The sequence below is a fragment of the Anabrus simplex genome, chromosome 6 (genome assembly GCF_040414725.1).
Source record: "Anabrus simplex isolate iqAnaSimp1 chromosome 6, ASM4041472v1, whole genome shotgun sequence".
Taxonomy (NCBI): domain Eukaryota; kingdom Metazoa; phylum Arthropoda; class Insecta; order Orthoptera; family Tettigoniidae; genus Anabrus; species Anabrus simplex.
Window position 1 is genome coordinate 282,103,985 of NC_090270.1, and position 24,545 is coordinate 282,128,529.

General features: G+C 40.4%; 1 protein-coding gene across 2 annotated transcripts in view; it reads right to left on the reverse strand.

Annotated features, from left to right (window-relative positions):
* The window catches only part of csw (corkscrew), a 587,333-nt gene that overhangs the window by 338,149 nt on the left and 224,639 nt on the right, over nucleotides 1–24,545 (reverse strand). The gene's annotated exons all lie outside the window — the stretch shown is intronic.

The following is a 24,545-nucleotide window of genomic DNA, read 5'->3' on the forward strand; positions in this document are numbered from 1 at the left end:
GCCCCGTGGTCGCCAACCCACGCTCCAAAGTTCAGAGCCCCTGGGCTCCTTTTAGTCGCGTCTTACGACAGGCAGGGGATACCGTGGGTGTTATTCTACCGCCCCCACCCACAGGGGGACCACCATCCACAGGGGAAAAAAGGAAAGGACTAAGATTGGAAAGGTAGCGGCCGTGGCCTTAAGTAGGTACAGCCCCACTGAAGGGGTTGCAAGCGATAAATACAATAATGAACTCCATATTTCCAAGATTCAAAATTTGAATTTCCTTAAAATACAAATGTACCCGTTAATTTCATGACCATTCATTCTTTAGAAGAAAACTCTGCTTTTAAGGGAAGCGAAAAAATTCCCGTATTTGCTTTACTTTCGGGAACATTTGGAATCGGCAGTGCTTCGTTTTCATCATTGTCTTCGTTCTTGTCTCTCGAAAATGTCAATGTTTCAGCGTCAGTCACGGCAGACTTTTACATAATGTCAAAACGTACGAAATCGTCGGAAAGGCCCCATGTATCGTACAAACCCGAACCCATTTCTTCTCTCTCCTGTTATTGCAGTTGATTCTTTGGCTCGATTAATACGCATTTCCTGAAACGGTTCAAAAACGTCGTCGGGATGACATTCTTCCATGTTTTACCAGCCATTCCATTGTCTACGTTTCTGGCACAACGGAAATTGCGATAAATTTCCCTAGTACGGAATGAAGAGTTAAATGGGAAAAAGAACAAAAAATCAAATTGTTCTGGACTACTCTCTTAATGTCACGAGATGTTCTGACGTAGTGAATCGCCGAACAGGGGGTGCAGTTGACACAATCCAGCAAAACTAATTCTGTAGCTGAGTTCCTAACAGGGTTACTGCCTCTCCATAGTCATCAGTCGTGAGGCTGGTTGGCAACAGCTCTCCATTCTTCACGTTCCTAAGCTTTTCCTTTCAGTTCCTAGTAGGAATCACATATCATCTAACATTTTCGTCATGAACTCTAACCTTGGTCGTCCTCTATTTTTTCCTCTCTATGGTACCCTCTATTATTTTCTTCAATAACCCATCATGTCAAAGTATATGGCCTATTAGATGATCCTACCGTCCTTTTATTTTTGCCATAGAACATCATCTCTCCTGCTCTTGTAAACACCTCTTCATTCATGACCATTTCTCTCCAACTAATTTTCAGTAATCTCCTATACCACCAAGCTTCAAATGCAAGTAGTCTATTTTTTTTTTCCCTTCACCTAATGTCCAAGTTTCATTTCCATATAAAGCAATACTCCATACACAGGTCTTCAACAGTTATATCATCACATTTAAACTTACGGTTTTTGCTGTAAACAGGTTCTTCTTGTTAAAAGCTACTTAGCTTGAGCAATCCTACTCAATATCTCGCAACAACTTCCATCACTCGTGATTTTACTTCCTAAGTATGTAAATTCAGACACTTCCTGTAATGTTTCGTCTCCAATTTTATATCTGTATGTTTTATTTTTCGTCTAATGCATACTAAAATTTTTGTTTTATCTTTATTTTCATGTTGTATTCTGTTTCAAGTATTTTATTCACCATATGAAGAATCATTTGTAAATCTTTCTCACTCTCTGCAATTAATGGTACGTCATCTGCAAATCTTAACATTGTAACCGTACAACAGGATTACAGATTCCATTCAGTATTTATTATTATTATTATTATTACTATTATTATTATTATTATTATTATTATTATTATTATTATTATTATTATTAACCCGATTCATTAGATTTTATATATTCTGTTTCTCATCATTTAGACTGTAATAATTAGGTATCACGTATATTATTGTATTTAATCATAGGTTAAGTGAAATTTATTTGTAATTATTCTGTATTGTAGTAAGTGAGATTTGTTGGTTTCATATTGTCATGCTATGGCTTGTAACTCTGGCTAGATGAGCTGGCATAGTATTTTGCAATCGAGGCTATGTTTAACTGTGCAAGTAGATTTCCCGGTGACGCATTCAGCATAGTCATTCTCAATCCGCTTGGGTACGCTTAGACGACACATGACTGATGACATCAGTGCGTGAGCACGTGATTGCGACCAAGTGTCAGTATTCGCCAGCTACTGTATGTGGAAGTGGAAGGGATGAACAGTGAGTAGGGAGATGAGTCGTCATCGCAAGGTTATATAAGTTGATGCAACGGTGGGGAGAAGTATTCTGTTCATATTCAGTTCATATTCAGTGCATATCGTTCAGTTCATATTATTCAGATGATATTGTGCAGATCATATGTAACAGTCGATGTATAAAATGGAAGAAGTGGTCTTAGTGTGATGGTCAGAGCTAAGAGTTGTGTTTGAAGAAGTAATAATCGAGGAAGTCTACAAGTGGTGGTTGTATCCGAGCAGAGACGGGTACTATGCTGATAAAGAAACATCATCTTCTTGTGAGGATGGACTTCACAAGATGTTTCAATAATATTTTCCAATTACTTATAATATATTGAGTGGACGTAATTACCTTGGAGCTCCCTACACGCGTACATGGTATGTAGGCCAACTCCTTGTTATATAAGAAGATAACAGCAGACGGCTCCCGACTTCAGCTCAGAGGTTTTCCCAAGAATTTCAAGTTCAACAGTGGTGTATGCCGACATCAGGTAATTAAAGCATCAGACAGGTTATGCATTCATAACATGAAGAAGAATGTAATCAGCGGCGATATCACATCTCACTTCAAGTTCATGCCAATAGCTTTTTTTTGTTTAAATTAAATTTTCCTTTTATTAGTACCGCAAATCTCACGATATATTTTTTTGTTAAATTAAAGGCGTCAATGATTGTTCATTGTGACGTAAATTATAGTCATAAACTCAGTTTTATTTTAATTATAATAAGTGATTCCAGTTCCATGTACAATCCTCAATTGTGGAAATGCAACAGTAATTTAATATTTTCCTGATCCATATCCCTGTATATTGCCAAATATGTGAGTTTATCACCTCACGTCTTGAGATAATTGATATAAGAGGTATGCTCTACCGAATTTTGTTGTTTTTCTTAAAAAAGCAACTGGCGCTCAAACAAATGTTATTTATATTGTGTGGAAGATATTAAGGTATAAGAGTAGTGGTTGGAGTAGCCACAACGTGGCGCCCAACGTGGGGCTCGAAAGGTTCAGAAAAAGTGTTTCTGAATGGCAATATACATGGATCAGTTCTTTTAATGAGTACGCACATGTTAAATTCACCGAGTAATGCTAGGAAGGTCATTTTGTTGAAGTTTGTATTTGAGGGGTAATGTCAGAGGAAGTGCAAGGGGAAATAGCTTTGAGATCGCGAAAAATTAGTAGGAAACCGAAGATGGACAAGGATAGCAATATGCAGTCAGGTGATGAGGTGGTGGTGATGGTGGTGGTGATTAACGTTTTAAGAGGAAGTACAACTAGGCAACCATCCTCTATATAACACTAATCAGAGAGAAAAACGGAAGGGGTCCGACACTTCGAAAAATGAAGGTATCGGCCAAAGGAAGACAAGGGCCGCGAAGGGCATGAAAATGAAAGACTCCCTAGCCCTCGCAAACCTAATAGCGTCGGGATCTGAAAAGAACAAGAGTTGACCAAGGGAGGTCGGATAGGATAGATGAAAGTGAGGAGCCTGGCACAAGTAAGTGGAAGCAATGCCAGGACTCAGCTAAGGGCCCCGTGGTCGCCAACCCACGCTCCAAAGTTCAGAGCCCCTGGGGCCCCTTTTAGTCGCCTCTTACGACAGGCAGGGGATACCGTGGGTGTTATTCTACCGCCCCCACCCACAGGGGGATCAGGTGATGAGGCTGAGGTTATTGTGTCCAAGGAAATCCAAGGTGGTAACATAAATAGGAAGTTGGTGACTAAGGTGGGACCTCCTGAAAGTCAGAAAATAGTAGAAACTGAGGAAAACGCTGTCACGCAAGATCAAAGTAAAGGGGTGATTGACCTGGGTTTATTTAATTTGCTGATGTCCAAAATGACTGAGCAGAATAATGCCATGAGTGAGAAAATTGAAACGGTTATTAGTGAAAAAATTGAATCTCAGAATAATATTATGAGTGAGAAAATTGAAACGGTTATTAGTGAAAAAATTGAATCTCAGAATAATATTATGAGTGAGAAAATTGAATCTCAGAATAATATCATTAGTGAGAAAATTGAAGCTCAGGGTATTAGTATTAATAAGAAAATCGATGATGTTAGTAATAAGATAGATCATAAGGTGTTAGAAATAAGTAAGCAAATTAATAATTTAGAAAGTAAGGTAAATAGGGAGTGTAGTGACATCAGAGCTGAGATGGAATTGGGTCGGAGCAATCTCCATACGGAAATAGAGCAAGTTAGTGAGACATGCATCAAACAAGGGCATAAGATTGATGAATTAGGTGCCAAGATCGAGTCTAGTAAAGGAGAAATCAATGAGTTAGTAGAAGAAAGGTTTGAAAAGATAAGCAATACAGTGGGGCAAGAAACTAGGAAATGTATTAGTAGGGTAGAACATGTGGAAAGGAAACTTGGAGAAGTAGGTGATCTAGGGAGTGAGCAGAAATCATTATCACAGAAGGTGAGAGAATCGAAAAAAAAGTTGGAGGAATTAAGAAAAATTCAAGAAAAGACTGAGGAAACAGTGGAAGAAAAATTTCTGAGTTGCCAGAGAGTACTCCAGAAAGAAGTGCGTAATAGTAAGAATGTACGTGAGATAATTGTAAATAATGATTTAATCACTAGAGATCATGATTTACCTAAGTTTTCTGGGAAAGAATTCAACCCGATGGAATTTATGAGAGTAGTAGAGAAGAAATTTGCTGTTCAATTAAGAGACAATATTATTAGCTGGGAAACTGTATTGGAGATCTTATCTAATGCTTTCGTAGGAGAGACTAAGTCTTGGTTTCAAGTATATAAAAGCTCGATGTCTAGTCTAACTGAATTTAAGGAGAAATTCATGGCTAAATTTTGGAGTGAAGGTGTTCAGAGTAGAGAGAGAGAGAGAGAGAGTAATGTTTGGCAGGTATAATTCTAACGAGGGTGTTAGAATGACTGAATACTTTTTGGCTCATGTTTTGGTGTGGAGAAATTTAGAATGTATTGGACCTGAGGCTGATATAGTTAGACTTATGGCTAAGCACTATCCCGATAGAATAAGAGAAGCTGTTTGTATGCAAAGAGTGGAGACTATTAAGGAAATGGAGATTTTGTTGGAAAGTTTTGATGCTTTAGGTAGTAGCTTGAATAATAGTAGGACACTAAATAGGAATGTAGAAGGAAGGGGTAACCAATCTAATAATCAGGACAGGCCTATGAATAATCGTAACTACAGAAGAGAATATCAGGAGAGACCTAATAATAATTTCCACAGGGAGATAAATTATCAAAATAGTTCGGAAAATTTCAGGACTGGGAGGCGTGATTATGGTAATCAACCAGAAACTGGGAGGCGGGAGAATACAGGCCATAATAATAATAATAATAATAATAATAATAATAATAATAATAATAATAATAATAATAATAATAATAAAGCTAGAGGAACTAGGCAACAGGGGAGGCCGACTGAGGTGTGTAACCAACAAGTTGTAACCGAACCAAGTACTTTAAACGCTCAACGGACTGTATAAACAGGTCACTGAGACAGTCCGTAAATGGTGAGTTCACGTATAAGGTAGATAAGTATGTTAATGTCGACCAGCCTATAGTTGTAAGTGAACATGATTGTGACTTAAGTAGCAATAATTCAAATGTTTTAAGTGACGACTTAATCGTAGACAATAAATTTTATAAGTGTAATTTAAATTTAGATATAAGGCAAGATTTGTTAAGTGATCTTATATTATGTAATGAGGATAATTTAAGTAGTGTTACTGTTACACCGACGATTGAACTGCTGATATGGGGCAGAAAAGTTAAGATTTTGTTGGACTCTGGTAGTGAGAAGTCATGTGTAAATTCCAAGCTGTATGAGGAAGTTTTGAGAGAGAAGTATGAGGTAGCGGAAATTCCAGTGAGGAATACGTTCATCGTAACAGCTGTTGGAAACAAATCTCAAAGAGTGAATAAACAAATAGCTGTCCCCATTAGAGTAAGTGGAGAATGTATTTTCCAACCATGCTTAGTTGTGCCTAATTTAGTTTATACCGTTATTTTAGGTACCGACTGGTTAACGTGTCACAAGGCTAAATTAAATTTTGATCTGTGTAATGTCAATCTTATTTGGGGAAAGAGTAGCAGGGAAGTCAGTTTACCATATAATGTTTTGTCAGAAATTAGTGCGAATAAAGTGTGTTCTAGTACGGAAGGGCCTTGTGAAATTCCTAATATTAGGAAAAATATTGATGTCTGCCATGTGTCTATACAGAGAGATTCTAGAGATGAATTGTATGAGACAGTGGAGAAATGTAATTTAGCGGAGAGTCAGAGGGACGAATTGTGGGAATTATTGATATCACAGAGTGATGTTTTTAGTGACCGGCCTGGTAGAACACATCTTTACGAACACAAATTTAATGTTCTTGATAACTCAACTTTTGTAGGACCGAAATATCCCATTCCGTTAAAATACGCTAGCGCTGTTGAAGAGCAAATTGACATTATGCTAGATTATAATATAATTGAACCATCATGTAGTCCTAATTTGAATCCACTTGTTATTATACCTAAGAAGGATAACACGGTAAGATTGTGCATGATAACTTTTGTAAGACTACATTGGATGAATTTGAGCTTGGTGACAAGGTTTTACTCAGAGTGCCACTGCCGTCATCAGCAGAAGCTGGTCAATTTTCAAAGTTTTTCTTGTTATATCAGGGATACTTCACCGTAGTGAAACGGATTGGGAAATGTGCTTATTCATTAGAAGACAAGGAAGGAAATATCGTAGGCACATACAATATAAGAAATCTTAAGAAATATATCATGTGAGTTTGTTGATTAATTCTCATTACTATGTTAATTCACCATATTTTATGAAGCTGGCATTGCGAACAGGACTTCAGTGAAATTAGCATGTGTTGTGATAATAAGTGAAGCACGGCAATGCAATAAACTCCAGTGCTTGGAGAAAGTGTATATAATGAAATGTCTTCGAGAATTACTTTTGGACACTAAATGAACGTTTGAAACGACAGAAGTGAGAAAGTAATGTAATCTCTGTATGTAAATAATACTGTATAATCAAAGTGAAAATGATAATTGATCAATGTTTTATATGTGTAACAACGAACATCCAGATGGATGATAACATGTACCCAATTTGTAAAGGGCATTTTTAGACATGTATATATGGTGTACTCGATTTCAGGTGATTATGTATATATTTCATGAATCAATCGATTCATTTAATCGATTATTTCATGAGGGAGGCGTTCTGTGACCGTACAACAGGGTTACAGATTCCATTCAGTATTTATTATTATTATTATTAACCCGATTCATTAGATTTTATATATTCTGTTTCTCATCATTTAGACTGTAATAATTAGGTATCACGTATATTATTGTATTTAATCATAGGTTAAGTGAAATTTATTTGTAATTATTCTGTATTGTAGTAAGTGAGATTTGTTGGTTTCATATTGTCATGCTGTGGCTTGTAACTCTGGCTAGATGAGCTGGCATAGTATTTTGCAATCGAGGCTATGTTTAACTGTGCAAGTAGATTTCCCGGTGACGCATTCAGCATAGTCATTCTCAATCCGCTTGGGTACGCTTAGACGACACATGACTGATGACATCAGTGCGTGAGCACGTGATTGCGACCAAGTGTCAGTATTCGCCAGCTACTGTATGTGGAAGTGGAAGGGATGAACAGTGAGTAGGGAGATGAGTCGTCATCGCGAGGTTATGTAAGTTGATGCAACGGTGGGGAGAAGTATTCTGTTCATATTCAGTTCATATTCAGTGCATATCGTTCAGTTCATATTATTCAGATGATATTGTGCAGATCATATGTAACAGTCGATGTATAAAATGGAAGAAGTGGTCTTAGTGTGATGGTCAGAGCTAAGAGTTGTGTTTGAAGAAGTAATAATCGAGGAAGTCTACAAGTGGTGGTTGTATCCGAGCAGAGACGGGTACTATGCTGATAAAGAAACATCATCTTCTTGTGAGGATGGACTTCACAAGATGTTTCAATAATATTTTCCATTTACTATAATATATTGAGTGGACGTAATTACCTTGGAGCTCCCTACACGCGTACATGGTATGTAGGCCAACTCGTTGTTATTTAAGAAGATAACAGCAGACGGCTCCCGACTTCAGCTCAGAGGTTTTCCCAAGAATTTCAAGTTCAACAGCGGTGTATGCCGACATCAGGTAATTAAAGCATCAGACAGGTTATGCATTCATAACATGAAGAAGAATGTAATCAGCGGCGATATCACATCTCACTTCAAGTTCATGCCAATAGCTTTTTTTTGTTTAAATTAAATTTTCCTTTTATTAGTACCGCAAATCTCACGATATATTTTTTTGTTAAATTAAAGGCGTCAATGATTGTTCATTGTGACGTAAATTATAGTCATAAACTCAGTTTTATTTTAATTATAATAAGTGATTCCAGTTCCATGTACAATCCTCAATTGTGGAAATGCAACAGTAATTTAATATTTTCCTGATCCATATCCCTGTATATTGCCAAATATGTGAGTTTATCACCTCACGTCTTGAGATAATTGATATAAGAGGTATGCTCTACCGAATTTTGTTGTTTTTCTTAAAAAAGCAACTGGCGCTCAAACAAATGTTATTTATATTGTGTGGAAGATATGAAGGTATAAGAGTAGTGGTTGCAGTAGCCACAACATGTTAATTTTATTCCCATACATAGTTACTCCAACTTATAGTTCCTCTCTTATTCTGCCCACTGTTTTTTGCTAACCTGATTCATAAACTATAATATAAACACACATGGATAATAAATAGAGCTCGGATTTCTATGGCCTGAAAACTCTGGAAATACGGATGCACTTATGCCTTAAAATATTACACAAAAATGAGGAAATATGACGCAAAAGAACTGTCCAAGAATTAATTAGAAGAGAGGTGTATTTTAATTTACCATTCTACAAAATAATATTTGATTTGATAAATATCAACTCCTTGTTATTGGCCACAGCAGACTGTTAACTCTATAAAAAAGAGATTAAACTGAATTTGTCTGGGAACAGCGGTGTTGTAATCTCTTAACAGTATTGTTTGGGACGGATTAAGCGATTGTAAGAGAGGCCGACCAGCAACAAACTGGCCATATTCCTAACATAATGTTGACCTTTCTGACAATTTACTGCTCGCGAAATCCGTTACCTTCTTACATCATTTAATCACAAAATATTATTCAACGGAAAAGAAACAAAATATAAGCAAACATAAACAAAACACTTAACATTATCGGCAGAAAACATCTGAATAATACTTGGAGAACGGCTGAAACAAATATAATATGACCAAATATATACTTTCACACCACTTCTTTCCAGCAAATACGACTTAATGATAAAATGACTAATAAAAACATAGTTACCGTGTTCACACAAGCTGTGTTTAATTGAACGGAAGTTCGTAAAATGAGACCAGGATAAAAATGTAACATGTCTTAGAAATCCGAATTCTGTTAATAAATTATATAATTTCACCGTACAGTATATTTAGTGCGAATGATAGAAAGTCTGCCAACAAGTTTGACACGTATTCAAACACCCTTAAATGCCGTCCGGCTGTATAGTGATTCAATTCTACATCGTTGGACAGAGGGAGTGATCGTGCGACTATAGCTACACCCCACAATCGGCTATAAATCACTGGCAATAAAATGGAAAGCAAATGTTATCACAAACCTTTCTCCAAATAAACCAGCCGCAGGGAATATCTCCAACACACTCACCTGAAAAACAGAAAATAGCCATTAGCACCAAGACAAAATAAATCACAATTTAAATTCAACTCAGATATCTCTGTTGGGTGTACAAGAGGTATTAAATCACAAAAAAGTGATTGCCAGAAAACTCATTTGAAAGTTTAGGATAGTATGTATGCTCCACATTTAAGAAATTAACCATTTACGGAGGTTTAAAGAACAGTTTGTTTTATCCTCAGTTCATTGTAAATAGCAAAAATGTATCTTACATAAATAAACCTCTCCATGAAGGCGTTTAAAGAAAATGACAATTATTGACTTAAAACGTTTCAAACAGTAAACATTTTGACTTTACACGTCTTGCACACCACACGTGCCTATTTCTCCGGTCCGATAATTCCAGTGTTCATTGGGTTTAGAGTTTTGAAAGGCATTTTAATTGAGCGGTAAACAAACACTCAACATATTAAGTACAAAAAATCCCACGACAATCTGCCTTGCTCACAATAAACTGTTCTCATTACGTCTTTAACATGATAATGAAGAGAAAGAATCTGCTCAAACCACATTGAATAAAGTGAACAAGTTTGTTCGAAAAGTCTACATTCTAACCATTGTTTCACAAAACAAAAAACACAGCTAATGTTTACTGATCTTCATCATGGGGCTTATAATCATTCAAATTCTTCTGCTATTATATCAGGATGCACATTTCTGGCAGAGTGTGCTGTTTGAAGAACCTTGTATAATTGATGGTATACAAGATTTACAAACTGTAGCAGATCCATTCATTCTTTCATTTTTTTTCTGTTGAGGACAAAATGGGGCAAATATGCATTTATAGGAGGAGGATTGCCTTTGCTGGCAGGACCTAGTGTTTACAGGGCACTATGTCTTCTGGTATAGGCTAGAGGAATTTTGTTACTTTCATTGATCTGTCTCTGTCTTATACTTGGCTTTGACAATATGAAAGTGACTGAGGTATGAGCGATGCTAGTAATGCCATTCCTTCTGCAGCCAGTCCCTGCTATGAATGGTGAGAAAATGTTGCTCATAGGGTCGGTTGATGCATGCATTTCAGTCGGCTTGGCAGACTAATATGTAATAGCAACATCTGGCTCTGTGAGAATGGTGGTGGTGGTGATTATTGTTTTAAGAGGAAGTACAACTGGGCAACCATCCTCTATATAACACTAATCAGAGGGGAAAATGGAAGGGATCCGACACTTCGAAAAATGAAGATATCGGCCAAAGTAAGACAAGGGCCAAGAAGGGCGTGAAAATGAAAGACTCCCTAGCCCTCGCAAACCTAATAGCGTCGGGGTCGGAAAAGAACAAGAGTTGACCAAGAGAGGGTCGGATAGGATAGATGAAAGTGAGGAGCCTGGCACAAGTAAGTGGAAGCAATGCCAGGACTCAGCTGAGGGCCCCGTGGTCGCCAACCCACGCTCCAAAGTTCAGAGCCCCTGGGCCGCTCGGTGAGGAAAGCAACGGGAAACTACCTCACTCCTCATTTCCCTAGTACACCTCTTCAGTGATGCCTAGGCCATCTATGACAGCTGATGGCGGAGCTGTTGAGGATCCAACCAGCCTTAGGGCTGAAGACTGAACATAGGCCTACATACAGGACGAGGAGCAAGGGACTGGAATAAATTATTAAGGAAAGCGTTCAATAAATTTCCAAGGTCTTTGAAGATGTTAGAGAGAAAACTAGGAAAACAATTAATACAGAATTTGCCACTTGGGCGACAGTTCTAAATCCAGATCATTGATTGACTGATTGACTGAATGAGGATACTTCAAATTTGGCTCAAGCACGGCATTGACTATTCCTCTTTCCCTCAAACTTGGTGTCTTAAAGTTACTATCATCTCAAGTAGTTTAAAAAAATACAGTATCAGGCTCATCTCTTACAAACGCAAGCACTCGATCTGTCTCCATTTAACTGTAATACCATCTGTATCAATTTTACGGAGCTGGAGTTGACTTTCAACACGGAGGAAGAATCAATAAAAGTCTAGTCGATCCATTTCTTTGATAATGAACTGTTTCTTTTTACCAGTCTGTCTAATCAACTGCGCCCAGTCATGAAAATGTTCAGTACTGCCATTCATTTCTTTTTTTCAATCTGACTGTGATCGGAATCACACTCCATTTGTGTATGCTCGGTCACTAAAAACTTATGGTCAATGGTTTCTAAAGTCCGAGAATTTTGTAATGCAACCGTCCATATTGTGTCATATCATTCTGACTTAACACATTTTGAACTTCCATAACCGTAAAGTTTCAAAATAATACATAATACACAAGTCTATAACTTGGTTTAAAAGGAAAATCCAACTTACCATGCTATCCCCACTTGTACCTAAGACCATTCTTGTTCTAGTAGTGACAGTAATTAATTTTTGAAACATTAGTTAGTGACTTAACACCTTATTCAAACGCAACACAGATATTATCTACATAAATAAAAGTATAATTTTGTCAGAATACATAACATTTTAGCCTCATTAGATATACAAAAGTCCAAAATAGGTTCAGTTCATATGTCTGTCTGTCTGTCTGTCTGTCTGTCTGTCTGTCTGTCTGTCTGTCTGTCTGTCTGTATCGAGATCATGGGAAAATGGCTTAACAGAACTTCTCGAAACTCGGTATTTTAGTTTAAGAGAGCCGAGCTGTGTTCTAGACCTATATATGATAAACGATCACTTTATTAGGCACATTGGGGCGTGGCAGTTCGTGACCAGTAACTCAATACCACGTAGTGACGTCGCGAGAGGCTCACATGTAACGTAATGACCTCTCCTCTGCACGCTAGATGATAACATTCGGCAGTGATAAACGTGGCGACTTTGATCGCGGACGGAAGGTGTGGTACCAGTATCTCGACAGTAGTCGCTCTTGTTGGCTGTTCCCGTAAACACGACATCGGGGATGTACCAAGAGTGGAGGAATCGTGGACAGACAACCAGCAGAAGATCAAACTGCGGGTGGCCACAAGTGAGTGATCAGCGAGGCGCGACTGATACCACACCAACGTTGCTCCACAGTGGAACAACGCCGGCCAGGTACGTCCTGTTTTCACAATGATCATGCGACGTACAGTATTTTGCGCCGACTTAGGTTCGAGAGCCAACAAAGGTGCTCCGGCTGACCCCACGGCAACGCATACAACGCCTCGCTTGGACCCAAGGAAGACGTCAGTGGAACTTGGACGCATGGAAGACGGTTGACTGGAATGACGAGTCCCGTTCTCCGGTGTACCGTGGTGACAGCCGAGTCCTCATCTGATGTAGGCCTACAGTATACCGCATGAGGCGACCTCCCCCGCCTGTACCGCAGGCGTCCAACAGTTCGGAGGTGGCGGTGCCATGACCTGGGGAGTATTCTCCTGACACGCCCTAGGGTCAATGGTCAATGTACCACACACAGAATGGTGAGGACTACAGGAAACTGATAACTGTCAATCTGCACCCATATCTGCAGGCAGTCTTCCTCGACAACACTGCCACATTCCAATAGGAAAATGCAGCCTATTGTCGGGATCAGGTCTCTACAAACTGGTTAGAAGAATATGACAATGAATTCATATGCTGAAACGCGCTGAGGGCTGCTTCTACGCCTCCACAAATTGTGATTCAACTACACGAGATCCTGCAGCAGGCACGTCATGGACGACGAGCATCACTTCTTGGAATCTGTCACCCGACGTTTGCAGGTTGTCATCAGCAGCAAAGAGGGACCAAGTCGTTATTATGCATGTGTTCATAAAATGATCGTTCAGTGTATTATTTGATTTGTAAGCAGTGGTGGAACAATAAGGAAATGTCAAATTTCTCCGTTAATTTTAACAGTATCGATAAACTGTAGTTACAAGAAGTTGTGCAAAATATAATTTCTGATCTTTTACGCTGCACATGTTTTTACCGTACGAGCCAGATATTGCTATTACATAACAGTCTACCAATCCCACTGAAATGCATACCCCAATAGACCCTAAGAGCCAACACCTTTACACTATTTACCACAGGGACTGTCTGCATAAGGAATGGTGTTGCTAGTCACTTTCATATTATCGACGCCAAAGATGAGAGTGAGACAGATCAATGAGTTATTCGTGATCCGTCAAATTCATGGCAGTTGCAAAACACTGTCTACCTTTCTTTGAACAAACACGCCCACTTGTGCTGTCCCCGAGTACACAAGAACTACCAATCATTAGAATTAAAATTAGCAATCATTAAAAATTAAAACTGACTTAAGTCTACAAAAAGTTCACGGTGGGCAAAGCTAAGTTCACAGGAATAAAATGGGTTCTTCGACTTAAAATGCCAAGTCAATCATTACAGCTTAAGCAATGGGTTAAGTAAGAACGGGAAATGTGAGGTAATTAATCAACGAATGAGCTCGTTTATTCCGGTGATGATAATAACAGGACATCCGTCACAATGTAATACATGTGCGGTTAGGTATCATAATTATCGAACAAATGCGTAGTAATGAATGGGCTTACAAAGTCACGAAAAATAAGTCTACAAGGTCAATGGATTTGGTAGTACGTAAAGGAAGAATAGCACATAATCTACAATTACAATACTCAAGATTTTGAAGTGCAGAATTAGCTTTCAACTGTGTCACTGTAAGAGACTCAATAAAAGTAAACTCATGTCCTCAGGTGGTGGTGATTATTGTTTTAAGAGGAAGTACAACTAGGCAACCATCCTCCATATAACACTAATCAGAGGGAAAAATGGAAGGGGTCCGACACTTCGAAAAATGAAGGTATCGGCCAAAGTAAAACAAGGGCCGCGAAGGGCATGAAAATGAAAGACTCCCTAGCCCTCGCAAACCTAATAGCGTCGGGGTCGGAAAAGAACAAGAGTTGACCAAGTGAGGTCGGATAGGATAGATGAAAGTGAGGAGCCTGGCACAAGTAAGTGGAAGCAATACCAGGACTCAGCTGAGGGCCCCGTGGTCGCCAACCCACGCTCCAAAGTTCAGAGCTCCTGAGGCCCCTCTTAGTCGCCTCTTACGACAGGCAGGGGATACCGTGGGTGTTATTCTACCGCCTCCACCCATAGGGGGATCATGTCCTCATCCTGAGGTCGTGCAGCTCTTTTCAGGCACACTCCCATTGGAGGTGAGGTGGTGGTGGTGATTATTGTTTTAAGAGGAAGTACAACTGGCCAACCATCCTCTATATAACACTAACCAGAGGGGAAAATGGAAGGGGTCCAACACTTCGAAAAATGAAGCTATCGGCCAAAGGAAGACAAGGGCCACAAAGGGCGTGAAAATGAAAGACTCCCTAGCCCTCACAAACCTAATAGCGTCGGGGTCGGAAAAGAACAAGAGTTGACCAAGGAAGGTCAGATAGGATAGACGAAAGTCCTAAGTTAAGTGCCCCTAAGGTCCCTTTTAGTCACCTCTTACGACAGGCAGGCGATACCGTGGGTGTTATTCAACCACCCCCACCCACAGGGGGCCCTTGATGTTATATGACAGGCGTAGGCTACGTGTCGACACAGGATTTCACCTTCTCCAGGCACAAGTAAGTGGAAGCAATGCCAGGACTCAGCTAAGAGCCCCGTGGTCGCCAACCCACACTCCGAAGTTCAGAGCCCCTGGGGCGCACAAGTAAGTGGAAGCAATGCCAGAGGGCCTCGTGGTCGCCAAACCACTCTCCAAAGTTCAGAGCCCCTGAGGAACCTTTTAGTCGCCTCTTACGAGAGGCAGGAGATACCGTGGGTGTTATTCTACTGCCCCCACCCACAGGGGGACATTGGAGGTGAGCTGCATGTACCATTTCAACCACATATCACCCTCCTACCATTCTTAAATTTCTGACAGTACCGGGAATTGAACCTGGCCTCCGAGGACGGCAACTAATAATGCTAACCGTTGCGCTACAAAGGCGGACAGAGACTCAATGAGCTCATTCATATGCATATTGAAGTTCCCAATCTAAGCGATAACCATCCCCTATATAACACTAATCAGAGGAAAAAAGTGGAAGGGATCCGACACTTCAAAAAATAAAGCTATCGGCCAAAGGAAGACAAGGGCCACGAAGGGCGTGAAAATGAAAGACTCCCTAGGTCTCGAGTGCTCTAATATCGTCCCGGTCGGAAAAGAACATGAGCTGTCCAAGGCAGGTCGGACAGGATAGATGAAAGTGAGGAGCCTGGCACAAGTAAGTGGAAGCAATGCCAGAACTCAGCCCAGGGCCCCGTGGTCGCCAACTCACGCTACGAAGCTCAGAGCCCCTGGGGCCTACTTCATTCTGGACCCGCATATGGAATGAGAGATTTTACAGTGATGTGAAATGCTTTCTAGGGACCCCAGCTGGGGGTGGGGGTGGGGGGAGGAATATCAATCTACACCCTCACTTATTTCACTATCATCCTTCCACACCCAAACTTGTAGCCAATAAATCTTAAATGAAATACAGTTGCGTCTTTAAAAGACCACGAAGTGAAATTAATAAACTACACAGACAACAAATAATAATAATAATAATAATAATAATAATAATAATAATAATAATAATAATAATAATAATAAAGTCCTACCACATAATGACAAGTGTAGCTGTGGTCTTTCAGAAAATGCTGCGTGACTGATAAAGTTTGCGGTTTTACTTAAGAGCCTAGCCTTCAGTTGTGCGGAGCAAAAAGGTTCACATTAAATTTCTTCGTTCACGAAATCTTTTATATTTCCATATAGGATAAATAATCTTCATTTAACGAGCAAGTGGCTGTGCGGTTGAGGTCATGTAGCTACTAGCTTGCATTCGGGAGACAAGGGGTTCGAACCCCACTGTCGATAGCCTTGAAAATGGTTTTTCGTGGTTTTCCATTTGAGGCGGTCCGTTCTAAAACTCGTCTTATCGATCATAAGTGATTTTTCAGGAAAAGCGAAAAACCTGTAATTTTTGTAATATAAGTCTCACTTGTTTAAATGTATTACGACGCGTTCAAGTCCAATGTCATAGGGTCGTCTTACTGAAGAATTATAAATATAATTAGTAGAACCTCAATAAATTACATTTGTATTTTGGATAAGACGAGTTTTGGAGCACCCAAAAAATTCAAAATATATTACCTCACACAACTTATTTTAAAACAAGAAAAATGAAAGGATTGAGAATATAATGTTGTAATAAAACTCACCAGTACACTCATGCACCTTTTTGCTATCAGTATAATGATATTCACAAATAAATTAAACACAGCAGTGTGATTTATCATATTTACATCCTATCCATAGTATTTGGAGAGAATTCTTCCTTTATAGGCTACACTGCATTCACAATAGAGGTAACTTGAACAATAAAACATCACTTTGTTGTTAATCAAACTCTCAAATCTGTTCCCTCCTCTTGAGGTCCATCATAAAGAACTTCTGTTTCTTCAAAAAGATTGTTTTCGTCTACAGAAATTGAGGTGAACAGATTCTTATAAAAAGAAAGCAACTCATTCCTATCCCAATCCATTCCAAAATGCTTTTCAAGCAAACTTTTTACGTCCTTTACTTTGGCGGGATTAAAGTTGACTCCTGGCAATAATTCAGGTGGCTTTAGCATATCTCGGAGGCGTTTTCCCTTTTTCATTACGGATTTTCCTAAACCGATCTCTGAGTTGTAATGAGGTTCTCCCCATAAGGGTGACATTTCCCAGTGAGTCTTTGCTAATAACAAATCGTTTCACTGAAGAAAATTCAAAGTGCCAAGATGCAGGCATTTTCATCATATTTTCAGAAACCATTTTCCAATTGTTCACCGAGCAGTCTCTGCCAAACTTGAAGACTTCAGCATGTTTGCTAAAGATGTCTTCATATTCTGCTGGATTACAGATTATAGGGCATTTCCGTATCTCTCTCTCTCTCTCGACTTGAGCAAATACCCTGTCAGAGGGCAGAAATGAGTGGCCTGTCATAGGAAAGACCAATTCAACACTTTCTATATTAGGCGGAGCTGTGTGTGTCAAGAAATATGAGCACATTGCAATCATTGTAGAATTGCGGGTCTGTCCTCCGCAGCCATCCGCACGAATTCGTATAGTAGTGAAGTTTGACAAATCAGTTTGTGATAATAGATGGTAAAGTGCAGATGGCGTTTCATTAGACCCCTTGTTGAATTCATGCTCCATCCATGTGTACGTAAAAACATTCTCCTTTGTCAACTTGGCATGTGAGGTACCCCTCACAATGGAAAAATTATAGGTGTACAATTGGCGACTGTAATAAGCAATCTGATCTGGAACTTTTGGATTCACAAGATTCTTTTGGCAGTCAAATGAAATTATTGCCATGCTGTCCCTTTCTTCTTGGAGCTTTTTGAAAAAAGCTGCAGCCCTTAGTTTGTGTACTCTAAGTTCGAAGATTAAATCATTCTTCAGTGATACGTTCGAACTTTCAAGTTTAATTTTCTCCTTGAGCTCTATGCACTTTGAGCAAGCGTCAGTAACTGGTGTTCCGAATCCTATGTTGTAGCAACGCGTGAAAATTTCACGGAAGAACCACCGTTTCACCCTGAGTTCTTAGGGTGATTTCTTGTTATGCGATGCTTAAATTTCCGGGTAGATGCTGTCTGACCGGTGAATTTCCGCGGCAATAGTGACTTTCACAACACTGCAAACTTTCAATGAAACGTTTCACGGAGTGCCTCTTTTCAGTGTACTCTGGTTTGATCTTAGCTCCTCCCCTCTTTTCTGTTGGAAGTTTCCCTGTCGTGAAGTGATTTCTGGCAATCCTCTGAACCCGATCTTTGCTGACATGCAATACATTCAAGAATGTCTTTTGGCAGACCTGAATGTGAAACTGTTCTGTATTAGCAAGTTTTATATACCTTCCACAACAAGAGCAATATTTTCGGTCATCTTAATACACTCTATTCACAGCACAAAACTGCATGAAAGACTAACACAGTTCAAGAACATCTCAAAGAGTGGAAAGACTGGCATAAAACACGGGTAAATTGTAGCGTGAGTCACGTGCTGAAATTATCCTTTCCTATTGGTTGACTGTATATGGCGAGTTTTGGAACGACAAACGCCGTGGATAAGGCGAGTTATGGAACAATAGCCTAAGTTTGGTGACAGATTTCTATGGGAAAAGGCGAGTTTTGGTGCTTAATTTTGTGATAGAACTATCGCAAACATCACCAAGAAGGCAATGCTACCTCTAACTCATTAAAAAAAAAAAAAAAAAAAAAAAATGGACAAGACGAGTTTTGGAACGGACCGCCTCATTTTCACATCTGGCAAATGCTGGGGCTGTACCTTAACAGAGGCCACGGTCGCTTCCTTCCCACTCCCAGCCCTTTCCTACCCCATCGTCCGCATAAAACCTACCTGTGTTGGTGCGATGTAAAAAAAGAAAATATTAGATTTTGTATTACGATTCCCAAAATCAGAGATCCTAGATACACATAACAAAGTGAAACTATTATTGCCTATTCTGTATCATTCTATAACATCGCCGTTCTAAGTGTCGTGCCGGGTGCTTAGAGCGTAAACCGACAGAAAATCTGGTGGATATAAAATCTAAAATACGTTCTGAATGAGCGATCTGCCGTTCTGAGAAATGCTCGGATTGAATTTCCTTCCTATACAACAAACACATTCGATTACGATTTCCTTCGGTGGTGGTGGCGGCGGCGGCGGCGGCGGTGGTGGTGGTGGTGGTGGTGGCAGTGCTGAGATTGAAGGCACTGTAGTCAACACACTTGTGCACATGATGTACTGTATGTAGATTTTGATTACCTGTGTGACTGAGCTATTTGTTCTGGTGACGAATTTCTTCGGACAGTACGAGTGAAGAAGTGTGAATTACAAAGAGAGAATTCTAATGAAGAGCTACAGACATGTGAGTAGGCTACTATATACGAGCAAAGAACAGAGATGGGCTCGTAAGAACAGAATTATCACTGAACATTTCTCTTCCTTGAACTATTACACGGTATAAAGAACTCCAGTTCTGAAAGAACGAAGCCGCTGGTTTGTCCAGTTGCCTGCCCTCAAGAGTTCACCGGTGACTTGTCATCACTCTAAACCGGTAACGGACCTAATCTTGAACTCTTCAGTACTTTTTCTCCTAATGGGCAGGATGGATTGGATTGGACTGGGTTGGACTGGATTGGATTATATTATATTGGACGGATAGACGTCCTAAATCGATGTCTGCGGATATACAGAAGTTAAGGGAATGTCATTCAATTCACTGTACATACCATACAGTTAGAGAAGTTTAAACTTCAATACACAGTAGAACTTTATTACAGCGACATGGGTTTCAGTGACATCTTGTCTATAACGTCACGTATTTGTTTGTCCAACCCTTGTCCCGTTTCCCTACGGGGTCGGGTATGAGGTGAGATGAATTTGTCTTGGCGGTTTTTTATGACCGGATGCCCTTCCTGACGTCAACCTCATCAGAGGAGTTAATGAGAGATGAAATGAATGACGTGATATATGATAGTAGGGAGAGGGTGAAACCCGGTGCCGGCACATAGCCTACTCCTGTCGAATAGCACCAAGGGGTCTGCTCAAGGCTTAACGTCCCCATCCGACGGACGAATCACCATCAACAGCGTCATATGCCCTCACTCCATATGAGCACTGCGGAGAGGTTTGGAATTTAATCCAGGCTTTTGGCACGCAATCTAGTGATTAGAAATTGTATACCACCACCTCCCCTACCCTGCCGGCCAACATTCTGATGGTGAAATTTTTTTCGACCAACGGGACTCGAACCGGCTAACCTCGGTGTTAGACCGTTTTTAGACTTCAGCGCCTTAACGATCATGGCCACCAGGCGGGCTCTATAACGTCACGTATTTAATGGTGCCAATGTTTTCCCTATAAGGAAGGTGTTTTTCAACGTTGTTTAACACGACAAACGTCCACCTCGTACATTACGTCATTTTAAACCTGTTTGGGACGAGATTTTCTAAGAACCACATTCTGAACCGAAGATGATGTCGATAACAGTGATGATAATTTGTCATTAACTGAACTGCTGTGAAAAATAGACTGATATTCTAAACCAATGTGACTATGAAACGTATGCAACACAATAGACGATGGTCTAGTTTCAAGAAGGCACAAACAGGCGACAATGCTGTAAGAGAAGAGAGGAAAGTTGTCCGCGGTGACCAAGAAAAGGACGACGAAGAAGAGTCTGGATTTCCTCTCCAAACAGTAAGTGATGCTTCAGAAACCATCAGAGTTGTCAACACGCTCTAGGAACATGCCATTATAAATCTTGTGGAACAGGCAAAAGTCCATCGACCTTCCATGCCTTGTACATATAAGTAAAATGAAGTCTCATAAAGTAGTATATGCGCTCCTTTTTTGAGCAACAATACATTAAAAAAAGGAAAACTGATAAACTACACGAAAAGCGACCCTCAGAAAACTAGAGCAATAGGCCCAGCGGTGTACAGTTAGCGAACCTGACTCTTACCTGGAGGTCCCGGGTTCGATTGCCGACCAGGTCAGGGACTTTACCTTGGATGCGAGGGCTAGTTCGAGACCCACTCAGCCTACGTGAGAACAACTGAGGAGCTATATGAGTTTGTTTTAGCTATCTTTCTCGCGCGTTGCACATTCATGGCCTAGTCTCAATTATGTCTATGTAGCGAAAATCTGTCCTGTATTATTATTCCCTACTTATCTCGCAAGTCTTGTAGTCATTAATTTTATTATACCGTATTTGGTTTTTAATATAAAAACCAGGCAGATAGCAATACATTAGTCCCTTGAAGTTATAGGAAGCATCCTAATCTGCTGAAACTGAAAGAAGGTTAGCCGGACAGAATCTGAACTATTTTCGAATACAAGTTTGTTATTTTCCTTCCGATGTGCGCGTGTTCTTTTATTACGAGCTGTCCACGCCCGAAACTGGCCTTAATGGTTTATCAGTACTATGAATTCATTGTAAAATATGTCATATTATAATCCTATTAAAAACTGAGGTTATTTCGAACTCTTTCACATGAACGAGAACAACACAGACAGTTCACTCCAAAGAGCAGTCTTGCCCATTTCCTATAAAAAGCCAAGCAAGCAGTTCAGTACTGGAATGGTAATTGATGCCTTGTTCGACTAATCAGAGTTTTACCTGGCCTTGGCCCCAATGCTACCGTTTGCCAGAGGTTAAATCACTGATCTTACTCCTCTGTTCTTCCTCCGATAGCTCGGCCTTGGGGCAGGTACTGCAGTTTAGAGTCAGAAGAATGAGACAGACCACGCGTCTCAATGGTTAAGCGGGCGGGAGCCCGGATCCTTTGAGCAATTGTAGCCCTCGGCCTTGTGGGCCTTGAGTGCTGCTTTCGACAAAGGAATTAGTGGGTGGGCTCCAGTGATGTGTGTGGTGGTGGTACCTTGAACGGAATCGGACTGGTCAAAATATGACCTGCACCCCGAGGGGTGATTTACTCTAGGATGGACTTAGGTCTCTTGTAGCGAAGACCATTAGTTTCATATAGTAAGTTTACATGCAGGATTCAGATCAATCTGAGTACACTTCCCGCATTGAAAACGCCATGTAAACGGGGACTCAGTTCGGATTGAGTCTCAAGGTCGATTCGGTAAAATCTGGGATCGTATCGTACTCGGTTCGAATTGAGTTCCATGTAAACGCGGATCGTACTGAGATCGTATTGAAAACGACTGCGCGCACACTCCATGTTTGTTCTGACAAAATCATCATCATTAAAGTTCCGTCGAAATAACAAATATAATAAGCCAGTAAATATATTTACCTGCATAAATGATCAGCAACTGCAATCATATTATAAGACGGCCAGCCCTGGCGATTAAGAAAATCACGAAAACCTTCTGTTGGGGGTAAAATTGGAATGTGCGTTGTATCTATTGCACCAATTACATTTGGAATACCACACATACTTTCAAAACTGGAAGTTATCTCCTGGGCTTCTACTTCATTAGGCGTTTTTAAATTCTAAGAGGTGATATCGATTTTACTACAATTCTGCATCGTCTGTATACGTCGATGATGCTGGCGGATTCAATACGATACTCAAATACTACATGTAAACGGGGATCGTATTCAATACGGTAAATGTACCCAAATCGATCACAATCCCTATGTAAACGTACTAATGGTTTCCTAAAGAGGGTCTGGGTTAGAATCAAGACCAGAATAAAATTTTTTGGCGGATTTTAGGATCCTCGGATAGACTTCCTGAATACTAATATCAGAGTGAATGTCACGATTCCGTGATTCTTGGAGATAATTTTGAACTCTGGGCTGTTGCCAAGAGACAGCGGAAATTGCAGTGTCATCTGCGTACATATAGACATTCACGCGCGGAGGACGGGGTATGTCAGCCATGTATAAGTTGAAGAGCACAGGAGAAATAACCCCTCCCTGGGGGACCCCCGCGCAGATAGGAAGGAGCTGGACCAAGTAGCCGGGGAAACCAAAGAGTTTGAGTTTATAAATTAGTCCTTGGTGCCATACCCTGTCGAATGCCCATGAAATGTCTAGAAAACAGACTCCTGTATGCCTCCTACGATTGAAATTCTTGGTGATTTTCTCGGTGATCCTTATTAACTGATGTGTGGTAGAATGAGCACTTCGGAATCCAAACTGCTCATCATCAAGAAGATTTTTGTCATAGATGATTGTCTGAAAGCGGGTGAGTAGGATCGATTGGAATTATTTCGAGAGGATGGATAGGAGGGAGATTGGTCCGTAATTTTGTGGAAAGGTAGGGTCACAAAAGGGTTTGGAGATCATAATGACCTTGGCTAATTTCCAGAAAGAGGGGAAGTGAGCGAACCTGAATATTGCATTGAAGTGGTGGTGGTGGTGATTATTGTTTTAAGAGGAAGTACAACTAGGCAACCATCCTCTATTAACACTAATCAGAAGGAAAAAATTGAAGGGATCCGACACTTCGAAAAATGAAGATATCGGTCAAAGGAAGACAAGGGCCACGAAGGGCGTGAAAATGAAAGACTCCCTAGCCCTCGCAAACCTAATAGCGTCGGGGTCGGAAAAGAACAAGAGTTGACCAAGGAAGGTCGGATAGGATGGATGAGTGTGAGGTGGTGGTGGTGATTATTGTTTTAAGAGGAAGTACAACTAGGCAACCATCCTCTACATAACACTAATCAGAGGGAAAAATAGAAGGGATCCGACACTTCGAAAAATGAAGATATCGGTCAAAGAAAGACAAGGGCCACGAAGGGCGTGAAAATGAAAGACTCCCTAGCCCTCGCAAACCTAATAGCGTCGGGGTCGGAAAAGAACAAGAGTTGACCAAGAGAGGTCGGATAGGATAGATGAAGGTGAGGAGCCTGGCACAAGTAAGTGGAGATGAGTGTGAGGAGCCTGGCACAAGTAAGTGGAAACAATGCCAGGACTCAGCTAAGGGCCCCGTGGTTGCCAACCCACGCTCCAAAGTTCAGAGCCCCTGGGGCCCCTTTTAGTCGACTCTTACGACAGGCAGGGGATACCGTGGGTGTTATTCTACCGCCCCCACCCACAGGGGGAAAATTGCATTGAAAAGTTTGGTGATAAAAGTTAGAGCTTTCCTTTGGGAGGTTTTTGAGGAAGGTAGCCGAAATATTGCCAATGCCAGGGGTTTTTCTGTTTTTCAGTTTTCGAATGGCGGCCATTAGTTCAGAGAATTTAAAATCCTGCACTTGATGACCAGGG